This window comes from Bubalus bubalis, chromosome 24, assembly GCF_019923935.1.
Source record: "Bubalus bubalis isolate 160015118507 breed Murrah chromosome 24, NDDB_SH_1, whole genome shotgun sequence".
Taxonomy (NCBI): domain Eukaryota; kingdom Metazoa; phylum Chordata; class Mammalia; order Artiodactyla; family Bovidae; genus Bubalus; species Bubalus bubalis.
The window spans coordinates 6,840,004-6,854,586 of record NC_059180.1 but is presented as its reverse complement, the minus strand read 5'-3'; positions in this window follow the sequence as shown (position 1 = coordinate 6,854,586).

Genomic DNA, 14,583 nt, shown 5'->3' with positions numbered 1-14,583 from the left:
CTTCCGTTCATCCGACCCTCTGTGACCCCATGGACTGTAGCCCACCAGGCTCCTCTGTGCATGGGATTCTCCAGGCAAGAATGTGGTGGGTGAGGGGCTGATCTTCCTGACCCAGGGACCGAACCCACGTCTCCTGCCTTGCAGGCGGATTCTTTACCCATTGAGCCACTTGGGATTACTTCCTGTAACACAGACTTCTTTTTGGGAGCGAGAGGCTTTCCACAGAGGAATTAACCTCAAACGGCAAAGTCCCCAATTCCCTGAAGGGCCAAGGGCGCGGTGACCAGGCGGAGACGCAGCCCCAGGAGACTCCTGGGCCCAGGCCCAGGCCCAGGCCCGCGGGGTCTCCAGGCCGCCAGGCCCACGCCCGCGGGAGGGGCTGGCCCCAGCCCTATGGTTTAATTTTATTAAGTTTAAATTTTGGATCCAAGTGGAATTCAATATAATGTAAGGAATTAGGTCAAGATCCATGTTTCTCCCTCCCACCACCTGTCAACACTGTCTAGTAAATAACTATCTTTCCTCAGCTATTTTGAAATGCTACCTTTATCATGTGTCAAATTCCATTTGAATTGGTTCTTTCTTGAATCTCTATTTATCGGTCTGTATCTCCACCAATACATCATTATCTTAATTATTTTGCTTCATAAGTTGTTTCAATATCTTATAACGTTACTTCCCTCATTACTCTTCTTTTTCAAAATGCTCATGGGTAAAAATAAGGTGGCTAAGTTGGAGCTGGTGAGAGTCACTCAGAGATGGAACACTGTCCTCAAGAGTGGACACTGGGGACTCTTGTGGCATGTGGCCAGTCACGTATATGACCGTGGCATTCGATCAAAGGGAAAAGGGCAAAAGGAGAATAATGGAACTTCCTCACAAAATGTCCTATTTATTATGAAGTCAGGGATTGCACAAAGGTTTCTCAACACAGGGAGCATTTTAACAATATATTTTAAACACTTTTCCTTTTCCCCTACAATGTATTCCTGGAACCATTTTGTTAAAAAAAAAAAAGTCATATTTTCTCTTGATAACTACTCATGTCCAGAAACTCAGCATCAAACAAGTCATGGTTCTAATAAGTAGGTCATAAGAGCGAAAATAGAAAACTTCAGATGGTCTTCAGTACTACACAAGGGTAACATCATGTTTCAAGTCCTATTACACGGCCACGTGTGCACTCAGGGTGATTCTTCCACAGCCCTCAGTGTACTGTGAAGTCTGCACAAAGCACAGATCATCCTATCTAGTCTGAAAATAGCCCTGTCTATGACAAAGGGACAAATATAACATTAACAATCATGCTTCCCTTTTTGGAACTTCAGAGAGTCGTGAGGAAATTATATTTAAGATCCAAGACTCTTCTTAAAATAAGCTTTCTAAAGAGAACTGAAATGATCCTATTTCTTCTAATAACTTGCCTTGAGACAAAGGGAAGCATTCAGAATAATTCTGTTGGTCTTAAAGCTGCATATGGTTTTAAGTTTTTCCTAAAAATGGCTATTATGGTATTTAAAGGCCTTCTTAAGACATTAGTTTTGAGTTCTCGGAAGTATTAGGAAAACTAGTCTCTCAAATCATGCCTTTTTAAAATTCATCTTTGCTATATAAATGCTTGGTATTGGTGTAAAGAACATTAAAATTAAATGTTTGGAAAAATATGGACTCAGTAGAAATTAATGCCTCTGCTAAGTGAGAATTTATAAGAGGAAAGGCAAGATCTGATGTGTTAAAAAGGATACTATATTGGCTGCACATTGTGACTTCCTTCCAAAAACCACAGGACGGAAATGGGACGGGTTGGGGGACTTTATAGTGGAGAAGCCGGACAGATATTACTTCAGCCAGGCGATAGCCAACATCACCAGTGATTCAACATGTTGAGAGTAGATGCCCTTGATACGATGTGACGGCAGCGGTACTCTGCCTCTGTCTGTGGCCTTTATCCCCCAAGGCCATAACCCCAGTCTTATCATGAGAAAAACTTCAGACAAACCCCAGGTGAAAACATTCTACAAAGTGTCTTGAGTCCTCAGCTGTCAAGGTCATCAAAAACAAGAAAAGTCTGAGAAACTCTCATATCTAATAAGAGCCTGAGAAACATGAAGAAATGTGATTACTCTGGACGGCATCTTAGAACATAGGGTAAAAACTAAGGCAATCTAGATGAAATATGAACTTTATCTAAAATATGTTAGTATTGGTTCATTGGAGTTTGCTAGGTGGCGCTAGTGGTAAGGAACCTACCTGCCGATACAGAAGACATAAGAGACGTGGGTTTGATCCCTGGGTTGGGAAGATCCCCTGGAGAAGGGCATGGCAATCCACTCCAGGAGTCTTGTCTGGAGAATACCACGGACAGAGGAGCCTGGCGGGCTACAGTCCGTAAGTCACAAAGAGTCGGACATGACTGAAGCGACTTAGCACAGCACAGCACATTGTTTCATTAATATGACAAGTGTACCATAAAATGTTAATAATAGGGGAAACTGCATGTGGGTATATGGAAATTCTCTACCTTTGCAACTTTTCTATAAACCTACAACTATTATAAAAATTTTATTTAAAAATAAGCTAGGGAGGGACTTCCTCGGTGGTCCAGTGGTTAAGAATTCACCTTGCAGTGCAGGGGACATGGGTTCCATCCCTGGTTAGGAAACTAGACTGCACATGCTGCAACAAGAGTTTGCATGCCACAACTAAAAAGAAAATCCCGCGTGCCCTGACTAAGACCTGGCACAGTCAAATAAATAGATCAACATAAATTTTTTTTTTTAAATAATAAAACATTGGGGACTTCCTTGACAATCCAGAGGTTAAGACTCCACACTTGTGCTGTAGGGGGCATGGGTTCAATCCCATATGCCACGCAGCATGGCCAAAAACTTTTTTTTTAATAAAAGAACAAGATATTGGATGGATGGTAGATCCTGGACAAGCCAGCAGGCATGTGAGGGTCCAGACAGGAAGACTCACACTGACTCTCTTCCAGGTTCTATGACATTTCTAAGTTCCTACGTCAAGGCCTACCCCATCAGGGAACCAGAAATCCTCATCAGAGAAGAGCCTGATGAATGGAGAGATTGAGGAACCACACCCAACGCTGGCCTACCATCTGCCAAAAGAGGTGGCTGAATGTGTAGCCAGAGAAGCAGCAGATTGGGACCTACAACTAGATAGCGTCAAGCTAATGGCCCCCTGAAGATACACACAAGAAGCCATACAGCATCCTCATAAGAATGCCTGCAGGGTAGCAGTGGAAAGTTTGTTAGGTCACATGTCCTGCCTCCAGCAATTTCAGAGGAATTAGCCCAATTCTCCCAGAGCCAGGATTCCAGCAAAATGGTCTCACTCAGTTCTTTGGTACAGAAAACCTGAAATAAAATAACACTTGTCACTGCTGGAGTGATGGTCTTAGGTCTGCCCTTCATCTTGGGTGGAAAAGAAGATCCACAAATCTTTTCTGAACAAACTACCTACTTACTTCTACCCCTTGAGAGAAATTCTTAATTCTCATCACTGGTCTACCTTGGTGGTCCAGTGGTTAATACTATGCCTGTAAATAACAACAAAAAAGAATCTGCCTGCCAATGCAGGGGACACAGGTTTGATCTGTGGTCCAGGAAGATTCCACATGTTGAGGGGCAATTAATCTCATGTACTGCAACCACTGAAGCCCAGGCGCCCTAGAATCCATGCTCTGAGAGCGAAGCCCCTGCAATGAGAAGCCCAGCATACAGTCTTTAGGGAGTAGCCCTCACTCACCACAACTATAGAAAGCCCACACAAAGCAATGAAGACCCAGTAGAGCCAAAAATTTTAATTAAAAAATTCTCATCATTTCACCAGTGCCAAGATCGGGAAATCAATGCCCCACACTTCTGGGCACCCAGGCCAAACTCAGCACAGAGCTGACCACAGTGTGGAGGAAAGCAGAAGACATCTGTATAGATAGTTTTCCAGCCATTGTCACCCTGGTCAGTCATTATCTCATCCAAGTTGTACCGAACCAGGTCATTTGCAAAGCACACACATGAGAATCACAGCCACAAAACCCAGCAATAAAAACGTAAGCACCAGGGAGCCCACGCTGGACAAGCAGTAGACTGCCAGTATTCCAGGAAAGAAACCATCACCACCATCATCATGACGCCTGTCACTCCAGTACTCCACTGAAGCCTCAGGCCAGCATGTGGGTGAGGCTGTGACCCACCCAGGTTGTTGGGTTTGACGTCCCACACTGAGATCCTGGCAACCATAATTCAGTCTCTGTGGAATTCTAAAGAGGTTCAAAGCCCTATCCTTTGGCTGTGTGGCAGGAAGCCACTCCCCTCCATGTAGCCCACAAAGCCATGGATTGTCAAGTCATTCACCACAAATTCAAAGCAATACAGCCTTGATTGGCCTGGCACAACTGCTCTAACTACAAAGAGCCGGTCAGGAGTCAGACGCGGCCTCCCCAGGCATAGGCTTAAGGTAGGGCTGCTTCACTTTGGCACTGCTGACATTGTGGGCTGGATAATTCCCTCTCATGGAGGGCTGACTTGTGCGTGGTAGGATATTTAACAGCATCTCTGGCCTCTTCCCATTAAATGTCAATAGTAACCCTCAGTTATGACAGTCCAAAATGCCTCCAGGGACTTCTCTGGTGGTCCAGCAGTTAAGACTCCGAGCTTTCAATGCAGGGGGCGTGGGTTTGATTCCTGGTCGGGGAACTAGGATCCCACATGCCACTCAAGTAGCCAAAAAGATATTTTTTAAAATGTCTCCAAGCACTGCCCAGTATCTCTTGAGGGGTACAAATCTCCCCCTGTTGAAAACCACTGGGTTAGACATTAGTATGCTGGGGTCTCCAAAAAGAGCAAGTTATGATTTGACCTAGAGAAAGGAGAGGGCCAGGAGTAAGGAAGTCTGGAAAAGAATAAGGAAAAGATTCCTAAGATAGGATTTGGTTTTAAAAAAAAAAAGAAGAAGAAGAAGAAGAAAAGCATGACATGGCAAGTTAGGTGGAGAATAAAGGAGCCTGTTAAGCAAGAGCTGAGAGGCCGATATGGAAGGAAACAGAACTCCTTGGGAGTGATATCTGGACCTTATTATCAACAGAGAAACTTGGAGACAGGAACCCTGGGCTCTAACATTAACTCTGCAATTCCCTATCCACATAGTCTTCCTACAGGAACAGACCCATAGATAGAACAAACTGGTGATTGTCCACAGAGAGGAGGGTGGGGGGGTTGGGCAAAATAGGTGAAGGGGATTAAGAGATGCTAACTTCCGGTTTTAAAATAGTCACAGGGAGGGAATATATAACATAAGGAATATAATCAATAATACTACAATAACCGTATGGTGACAGATGGTTACTAGGCTTATCGTGGTAATCACTTTTTATTATATTTAAATGTTGAATCATTATGTTTTACACCTAAAACTAGCATAATATTGTATGTCAACTATATTCCAGTTTTGTTTTTGTTTTTTTAAAGTATATTTCTTGGACTTCCCTGGTGGCTCAGTGGAGAAGAATCTGTCTGCCAATGCAGGAGACATGGGTTCAATCCCTGGTTCAGGAAGCTTCCACATGCCTCAGAGCAACTAAGCCTGTGCACCACAACCACTGAGCTCACACTCTGAAGCCCACACGCCTAGAGCCCATGCTCCGCAACGAGAGAAGCCACCACAACTATAGAGGAGCCCCCGGTCACCACACTAGAGGAAGCCTTTGTGCAGCAACGAAGACCCAGTGCAGCCATAAATATATGATTTTTTTTTAATTTTGTTAACAATTTAAAAAATTGAATTTGTAGTTTCAAAAAAAAAAAAAAAGAAAAAGCAGCTCCCTGTCTCAGTGCCCCCACAGCTAGTTTGGTTACTCATTGAACAGATTCCCAGGATGCCATATAAAGTTATATTCAAGGTTAAGATTTATTATAGCAAAGGATGCAATGCAGGAACAGTAGGAAAATGATGTTTGGAGGCAAAAACTGGGGGCTACAGTCCATGGGGTTGCAAAGAGTTGGACACGACTGAGCAACTAACACTTTCACTTTCGTGTATATATAATATATATATATAATATATATATATATAGCAGAAATCAACTATACTTCAATTTTAAAAATTTGATCTACCACATTAACAGGCTAAAGAAGAAAAGCCATATGATCATATCAACCAATGTGGAAAAGTGTTTGACAAAATTCAACACCCATTCATGATTTAAAAAAAAAAAAAATAAAAAAACCTCTCCACAAACTAGGAATAGAAGGGAACTTGTTCAACCCAAAAAGTAGCATCTACTAAAGACCTACAGTTAACATTATACTAAGTAGTGAAATGTTGAATGCTTTCCTCCTCATACTGGGAACAAAGCAAAGATTTCTGCTCTCACAACTCTTATTCAATATACTATAAGCCATAACCAATGCAATAAGGCAAGAAAAATAAATTAAAAGCATACAGATTGGAAAAGAAGAAATTAAATTATACCTATTTTCAGATGACATGACTGCAAAAAAAAAAAAAAAAACTCAAAAAATCAACAATTAAAAAAAAATTTCTAGAATAGTGACTTCAACAAGATCTCAGGATACAAGATCAACATACAAAATTACAATACATGTATACAATGATATCAAATAATAACATCTATTAGAATGACTAAAATGAAAAGTACTGATATAGCAAATACTGGCAAGAATGCAAAGAAACTAGATTTCTCCTACTTTTCCAATAGAACATTCCCTTTTGCCAGGTATCTGGGGCACTATCAAAACCGGAACCACTTTCAGCTAAATTTCCTGTTTGAGTTTTCTTGTACCATCTCTGAAATGCAAATTTAGTCTACTATTTCTCAGAGAGGCTAGGTTTGGTTTATCATCTCACAAGAATCTTACCCCTGTGTTGAAAGAACATAGGTTTACATCTCCTCTGTCTAACCTGACCTTGAGTTCATGAGTTGGATTAGGGAGAGTTGGCTTTTTCTTATCTCTCACCTTAGATGTCCCTTGGACTTTCACTTCTGTCCCTCTCAAGCCATGAGGTAATCGAAACTGTAATCAGTTTCATAACAGTTCCCTGCTGAGTTGGTAAATGCCTGCAGGGCAAAAGCAGTGTTAAGAGCTCATTCACACACTAAAGCAAAGGCAGTGAAAGCAAAAATAAACAAGACTACATCAAAGTAAAAAAAAGTTGCTGCACAACAGAGGAAATCATTGTCAAAATGAAAAGGCAACCTACGGAATGGAAGAAAATATTTGCAAATCATATATCTTACAAGGGGTTAATGCCCCAAATATATAAATTACTTATACAACTCAACTGCAAAAAGCAAACAATCTGATCAAAAAATGGGCAAAGGATCTGATCAGACATTTTCCCAAACAAGAGAACAATGGCCAACAGGTACATGAAAAACCTCTCAATATTACTAATCATCAGGAAAATGCAAATCAAAACTACAATGAGATATTATCTGACACCTGTCAGAATAGTTATGATTAAAAAGATGAGAGACAACAAGTGCTGGCAAGGATGTAGAGAAAAGCGAACAGTCATGCACCATAATGGAGAATGTAAATTGGTGCACCCACTACAGAAAACAGTATGGTGGTTCCTCAAAAAATTAAAAAGAAAGCTACCATATTATCCAGCAATTCCGCTTCTGGGTCTTTATCTGGAAAAAAAAAAAAAAAAACGAAAATATGTCTACACCCCCATGTTCATTGCAGCATTGTTTACAACAGCCAAGACATGGAAACAACCAAAGCATCTCTTGATGGATGAATGGATAAAGAAGCTGTGTTATGTGTGTGCGTGTGCATGCATGCGCTTAGTCACTCAGTTGTATCCAACTCTTTGAAACCCCATGGACAATAACCTGCCAGGCTCCTCTGTCCATCGGATTCTCCCAGCAAGAATACTGGCGTGGGTTGCCATTTCCTTCTCCAAGGGATCCTCCCGACTCAGGGATCAAACCCATGTCTTCTAAGAAGAGTTCCCAAAGCACTGCACACACTGCACCGTTAGAGGCTTTGTCTTTATTGTCTTTATTTGTCTTTATTGAGTCTCAAGAAGTGCAGTCTGTGTCTTCTTCATTCATAAAATATTTCTTGTGTGCCAGCATACATCAGGCACTGGGTTTGGTCAAGGACATATAAACGTGAGCTTTAGCCCCCGACCTCAAAGAAGTCACAACTTTTAAGGGAGAAATAGGTTTATAATTATACACAATAAGAGCCAGGAGAGTTGAGAGCAGAAGAGGCTCCCGAAATCCACAGGAGAGACACTTCACTGAAACTGAAAGGGTCTAGGAGAAGGTGCTTGAGCTGAATCTAGGAAGATGTCTATGAGTTAACAGGCTACAGAGGGAATCGAGCATTTTCAGCAATGGGAGCTATCCATGCAAAGGTCCACAGGTGTGAGAGATCTTGCTGTAAGCAGCATAGCTGTGAGAGGTGAGACAGGACCAAGAAAATCTTAAACTGCTTTGTGTCAGGAACTGGTCTGCCATGGAGATTTTTCTGATAGCAGGGAGCAGACAGCCCAAGGTACGGCGGGAAGGGATCCAAAACAAAGACCAAGTTGATAGCAGAAGTGCCATGGAAGTTATTAATCATTTCTGTCCTGTATGCCATTCTCACCTCTGCCGCCACCTTCCCAGCTGGGACTTCACCGTGTGCAGGTCTTTTCAATTACTTATTAATGATATTAATCAACTAACTACAATAAATACAGACACAAACCTGTAACCACGTGTCCTCCCACCTATCTCATGTCTCCTATCTTGCTTCTCACCTATCTCATTCTCCACAGCGTGTGATAATATAGACCCTTCCCTTCTTTTTACTTGTTTATTTATTTGGCTGAGCCAGGTCTTAGTTGCAGTATGTGGGATCTAGTTCCCCAACCAGGGATCAAAACAGGGCTTCCTGCACTGGGAGTGCAGAGTAGCCACGGGACCACCAGGGAAGTCCTCTGCTCTTCTTCTTAAAACTCTCTTTCCTTGGGTTAGGCATCCATCTTCCTTGTTCTCCTCCCACCTCTTGGGCTATTCTTCAACCTTCCCTTAAATGGGTTTCTGAGTATTTCCCTAAGCTCACCTTTTCCTCACTCTCCAGTCCAAGGGAGCAACTGCTTTCTCACCCATCCTGATGCTGATGCCCCTCAGATCCCCACACCCTGCACAGCACATCCTCCTGACCTTGAAGCCCATCATCCCCAGCACATGGGCCTCTTGCTCTTCTTCCTCTGTACGTTCTCCTCCCTTGCTCTCTGCATCCATTCTGTTTAGCAGGCCTGGTGATCCTATCATCAAATATCCCTGGCATCCATTTTTCATCCCCTGCTTAATCCAGACCCTCCCTAAATCATGCCTCACCAGGATCAAAGCATCTCCTGGTCTTTCCCTCAATATCATTCTCCCTTGCGCTGCCAGAGTGAGACTGTTAAGATATATATCTGATCATGCTATTCTCCTGCTTAAAACTTTCAACAGCTCCCCACCACCCATGGGATGAAGGCCCAGCTCCTTTAACTTAGCACACAGGCCCTGCATTCTCTGGACCTTGCTGCCTTTTAGCTTCATCCCTCATCCCCTGCCATACCCCTATAACAGTCCTTTATGGAAACCCTTTATGATTTATTGAGCACCTATTTTTTTTTCTTGGGCTTTCTTGGTGGCTCAGATGATAAAGAATCTCCCTGCAATGTGGGAGACCTGGGTTCAATCCCTGGGTTGGGAAGATCCCCTGGAGAAGGGAATAGCAATCCACTCCAGTATTCTTGCCTGGAGAATTCCATGGACAGAGGAACCTGGCGGGTTATAGTCTGTGGGATCTCAAAGAGTGGGACACAACTGAGCAACTAACACTTTCACTTTATTATTTTTTTTTTTAGGCAGAACTCATTATTTCATTTGATCTTCAGAGCAACAGTATCAACTGGTTATTATTTTCATCTTAAATATGATTAAAAAAGAGGCAGAGATATTGAGAAACTTGATCAAGGTCTTTCAACTATTAGATACTGGACCCGCATCCAAGTAGGGGCAGGACTCCAAAGACACATTCTTAGCTTTTGCCCTAAACTCTGCTTCATCCTTTTCTCTGCCTGGCCAGCTACTCCTCAGCTTTCAAAACTCAGTTCTGCCATCACTTCTTCAAAACTTGTCTTTAATTTTGCAGTCTTGCCTTCAAGACTCCTCCCCTCTGTGTTCTCATCGTCAGCATAATTGAATGAGAATACCCTGCCCATCATATCGCAATAATTTCTTTCCCATTTTCCCTCATAAATCAATGACTTTCCCATGAGAAGGGTCTGGATTTTTCTTTATCTTTGTAGTTCTCCCACCTGACATTGTACCAGATATGTGGTGGGTCCTGACTCTGCTACTTGCTAGCTTGTGGAGACCTAGCAGAGTTATTTCTCCTCTCTGCGCCTCAGTGTTCTCACCTGAGTTTGTGTCCTCATCTGGAAAATGGGTATAAAAAGAGCCACCATGGAGAGTTGCTGGAAGGATGCAGGGAGAATTTATCTCTAGGCTGGCACACAGTATGTGCTCAGTACATGGTGCCTGTTATTAGACTGTAATAGTTCACGGAGATTGATCTCTCTACCCCGCCCTTAGGGCTAAACATTTTTATTAACATTTCATCTGAATCAAGGGGGACCTGGCTCCTGCCCCACCAGCCCTGTGAGACTGCAGGCTATGTGGTCAGAAGAAAGACCCCTCCCTACACCCAGAGCTCCCTGGAGGGCTGGAAGGGCCAGTTAAGGGGGAGTAGGATGACCCAGGTCTGGTCAGAGCAGGGGAGGAAAGTGTGTTGGGGCTCACAGGTCCCCAAGTCTAGCCCCTCACTGAGCATGAACTCTGCTGCCCTACCTGCTTCAGGAAGGGCACCGAAGCCCAGCTTTGTGCTCCTCCCTGCAGACTCACCAAGTGAGGGACACCTCCCACGCTGCAAATCCGTGCAGCAGAACACCAAGTAGCGTTATGGGAATGGTGCAAGCTAGGAGTCCCCTGGCAATCACAGGAGGTATGCAAACACCTTTATCTCAGTGCCTTTTGGAGTTAAGCTCCAGTGTCTGAAAAACTGGGCTTTCCCAGTGGCTCAGTGGTAAAGAATCCACCTGCCAGTGCAGGAGACACAGATTCAATCCCTGGGTCAAGAAGATCCCCTGGAGAAGGAAATGGCAACCCACTCCAGTATTCTTGCCTGGGAAATTCCATGGACAGAGAAGTCTGGCGGGCTACCATCCATGGGGTCCCAAAGAGTCAGACACAACTTAGTGTCTGAACAACAGTATCTGAAAACCTCTCTCTGCATTCCAGACTCAGAGCAAATGGCAGAAGCAGTCATAGAGGCCAGGAAGGCATAAGGCTTGCCTGGGAGTCTGATCCAGAAAGTTCTGGAACAGAACCCAAGGGAGGATTGCATTGTGCATTTACCAAGACTTTGTAAAGAATGTTTCTGTAGGATTGGAAAAAAGAAATGAGTTTTCTCATGCAAAATGACTTTTGCATGCTGTATTATTTTTCTAGGGCTGCCCTAACAAAGCTTCACCAACTAGGGGAGTGCAATGAAGTGGGAGGAGGGGGGAGCCTTAAACAACAATAGTTTATTCTCTCCTAGTTCTAGAGGCTGGAAGTCCAAGATCAAGGGGTCACAAGTGTCTGAGGCTTCTCGTCTTGAATTGTTGGTGGGTGTCTTCTCCCTGCATTCTCACTCGACCTTCCCACTGTGTGTCTGTGTCCTAACTTCCTTGTCTTCTGAGGACACCAGTCATACTGGCTAATGGCCTCATTTTAAATTAATTACCTCTTTAAAGATCTTGTCTCCAAATACATTTATTCTTTGAGCCTGGAGGTTAGGCTTTCAACACATGAATTTGGGGGCTCACCCTTCAGTCCATAAAGCTCAGGCAATTCAACATTGAACAAAAAGAACCTTCCAAGCACATACAGATTTATCTAAACTTCCAGTTTCTTTGGGCTCTTCCATTGCTTTCATCTGGTCTCAGCCATTAAGTCAGTAAAAGTCTTAACGTTTTCAAAAATACCTTAACAATTTTGACATTTATGAAGGTTTGGTGTCTTAGCTGGCTCTCAGATGTGCACAGCTTGATATGATCTCATTTTTTTCAGAGGAAGCAGCCTCTGTTCAGCTCTTAGTCACAGCTGACCTTCTGCAACATCTCTTCTAGCATCTGAACACTTCTAAGTGGTGGGAGGGGATGTTTTTGAGACCGGAACACTTTGAGTAATCTAGCTCACGCAGACATTCTTCTTCATGAATGATCGAGTTACCTAACTTTCTACCAGAAACTGATGATTGTGCATCAGAATTACTTTTTCAGAAAAGCTGATCTACCACATATCAAAAGAGATAGCACATAGAAAAACTGCTGTGGATCAAGAACTGGAAGACCGAGGAACTGAGAATGCTACTTCACTTCTTTAATCCTGTTTTTTCACTTAAAAAATGTGAGTGGCTAAATTAAAGGTCTTCAGTCCTTTCTAAAGGTTTGATGTAAAACAAACATGCATCTTTCATCACACTGGCATCCTCCTGCTGCTGCTGCTGCTGCTAAGTCGCTTCAGTCGTGTCCAACTCTGTGCAACCCCATAGACGGCAGCCCATCAGGCTCCCCCGTCCCTGGGATTCTCCAGGCAAGAACACTGGAGTGGGTTGCCATTTCCTTCTCCAATGCATGAAAGTGAAAAGTGAAAGGGAGGTCGCTCGGTTGTGTCCGACTCTTAGCGACCCCATGGACTGCAGCCTACCAGGCTCCTCCGTCCACAGGATTTTCCAGGCAAGAGTACTGGAGTGGGATGCCTAATTCACCCTAAAAATACAGATTAAATTCTGACCTTCAGCAGAGTTACCCAGCTCCTGCTCATCTCAAACACCATCCCCCCCTTTTTTTTGGCTGTGCTGGGTCTTTGTTGTGGCGTGCAGGCTTCTTTATTTGTAGTACATGGGCTCAGTTGCCTGGGGGCACGTGGAATCTTAGTTCCCCGACCAAGAATCGAACCAGCATTGCCTGCATTGGAAGGCGGGTTCCCAACCACTGGACCACACGGGAAGTCCATCAAATACCCCTGAGCAATGCAGAGATGTAGCCCACGAGAGGAACCAGGTTTATAGAGCACATCCATGACTCTGCTGCAGCAATCCACAGTTAGTAGTCGAAATTCAATCAGAAGGCCTTGCCATCTTAACCAAAATACATTCTGCTGAGTTGGCCCTTATGCTCCCTCCATGTCTTATGGGGCCTGGTCCCCATGTCTTGCTTTCCTATATTTATTATTTTTAGGATCTGATGAAAACTACAAACCCAATCTCCTCTCCCAACCATATATACACATGTGTGTACACATTTTTTTATCTGCATACAATTTTGTGGAGTTCAGGAACTTTTTTAAGCGCAAGTGTATATACTGTCACCTACCTCCAGCATCAAGGATGCTGGATGTCTGCTGGACTATTAGGGAGCAAAAAGGATGTTGTATTCAGTGACCAACTTCATTCTACTGTTAGAAAAACAGAGCTCATTTCAAAATGGAGAATAACAAACTATTTTAACTATTACAACTACTTCTTAGTCAAGAAATTTATGAAAATTTAAAAAATATTTTGGTTTTTAAACTATTGTACTTGAGCTTTCGTTATTTTTTGGCTGCACAGCTTACAGAATCTTAGTTTCCCAACCAGGGACCAGAGCCAGGTCACAGGGAAAGCGCCAAATCCTAACCACTGGACTGCCAGGGAAGTACCCTTCCTCCATAAATTTTAGTATGTTATATTTCCGTTTTCATTTGTCTCTAGGTATGTTTTGATATCTCCTTTGACGACACTGGTTGACCAATAGCATGTTGTTTAATTCCCACGTTTTTGTGATTTTCCTATATTTTTCTTGTGATTGATTTCTAGTTTCATAGGAATGATGCTACTTTATCTCCCTCGCTAACATTAACAAAATGGAATTTACATGCACATAATGGCTAAATTAAGAGTTGTGGTCATTAGAGCAATAAATCTTCACTAGGACAAAAACTCAAAAGGCCTCCTCTCTACAAGGCAGAATCCTTACCAACTAAAACCACATTTTTGTAATTCTCTAGCATGACAGTCTCTGAGAAGGCAATGGTACCCCACTCCAGTACTCTTGCTTGGAAAATCCCATGGACGGAGGAGTCTTGTAGGCTGCAGTCCATGGGGTCGCTGAGTCAGACACGACTGAGCGACTTCACTTTCACTTTTCACTTTCATGCCTTGGAGAAGGAAATGGCAACCCACTCCAGTGTAGCAGCAGCATGACAATCTAGAAAGAGGCCCTCTGACCCTGGTCCAAGAAACTCTATTCATCTTTGGTTATGTATACAGCTTCATCCTGGAAGGTCAGTGAGTTCTGAAAGAATTCCTCGAGTCAGTACTCTGGCAGCTCACGGTTGGATGAGAGCAGTGTATGAGGCAGGGGTGACAGATTTTCTAGTTCTTCTGGCAGCTTGAATTCATTGCTGAATAAAAACTGATCCAGAAATTTCTCTTGCCTGTTTCTGATTTTGCCTTATTCCCC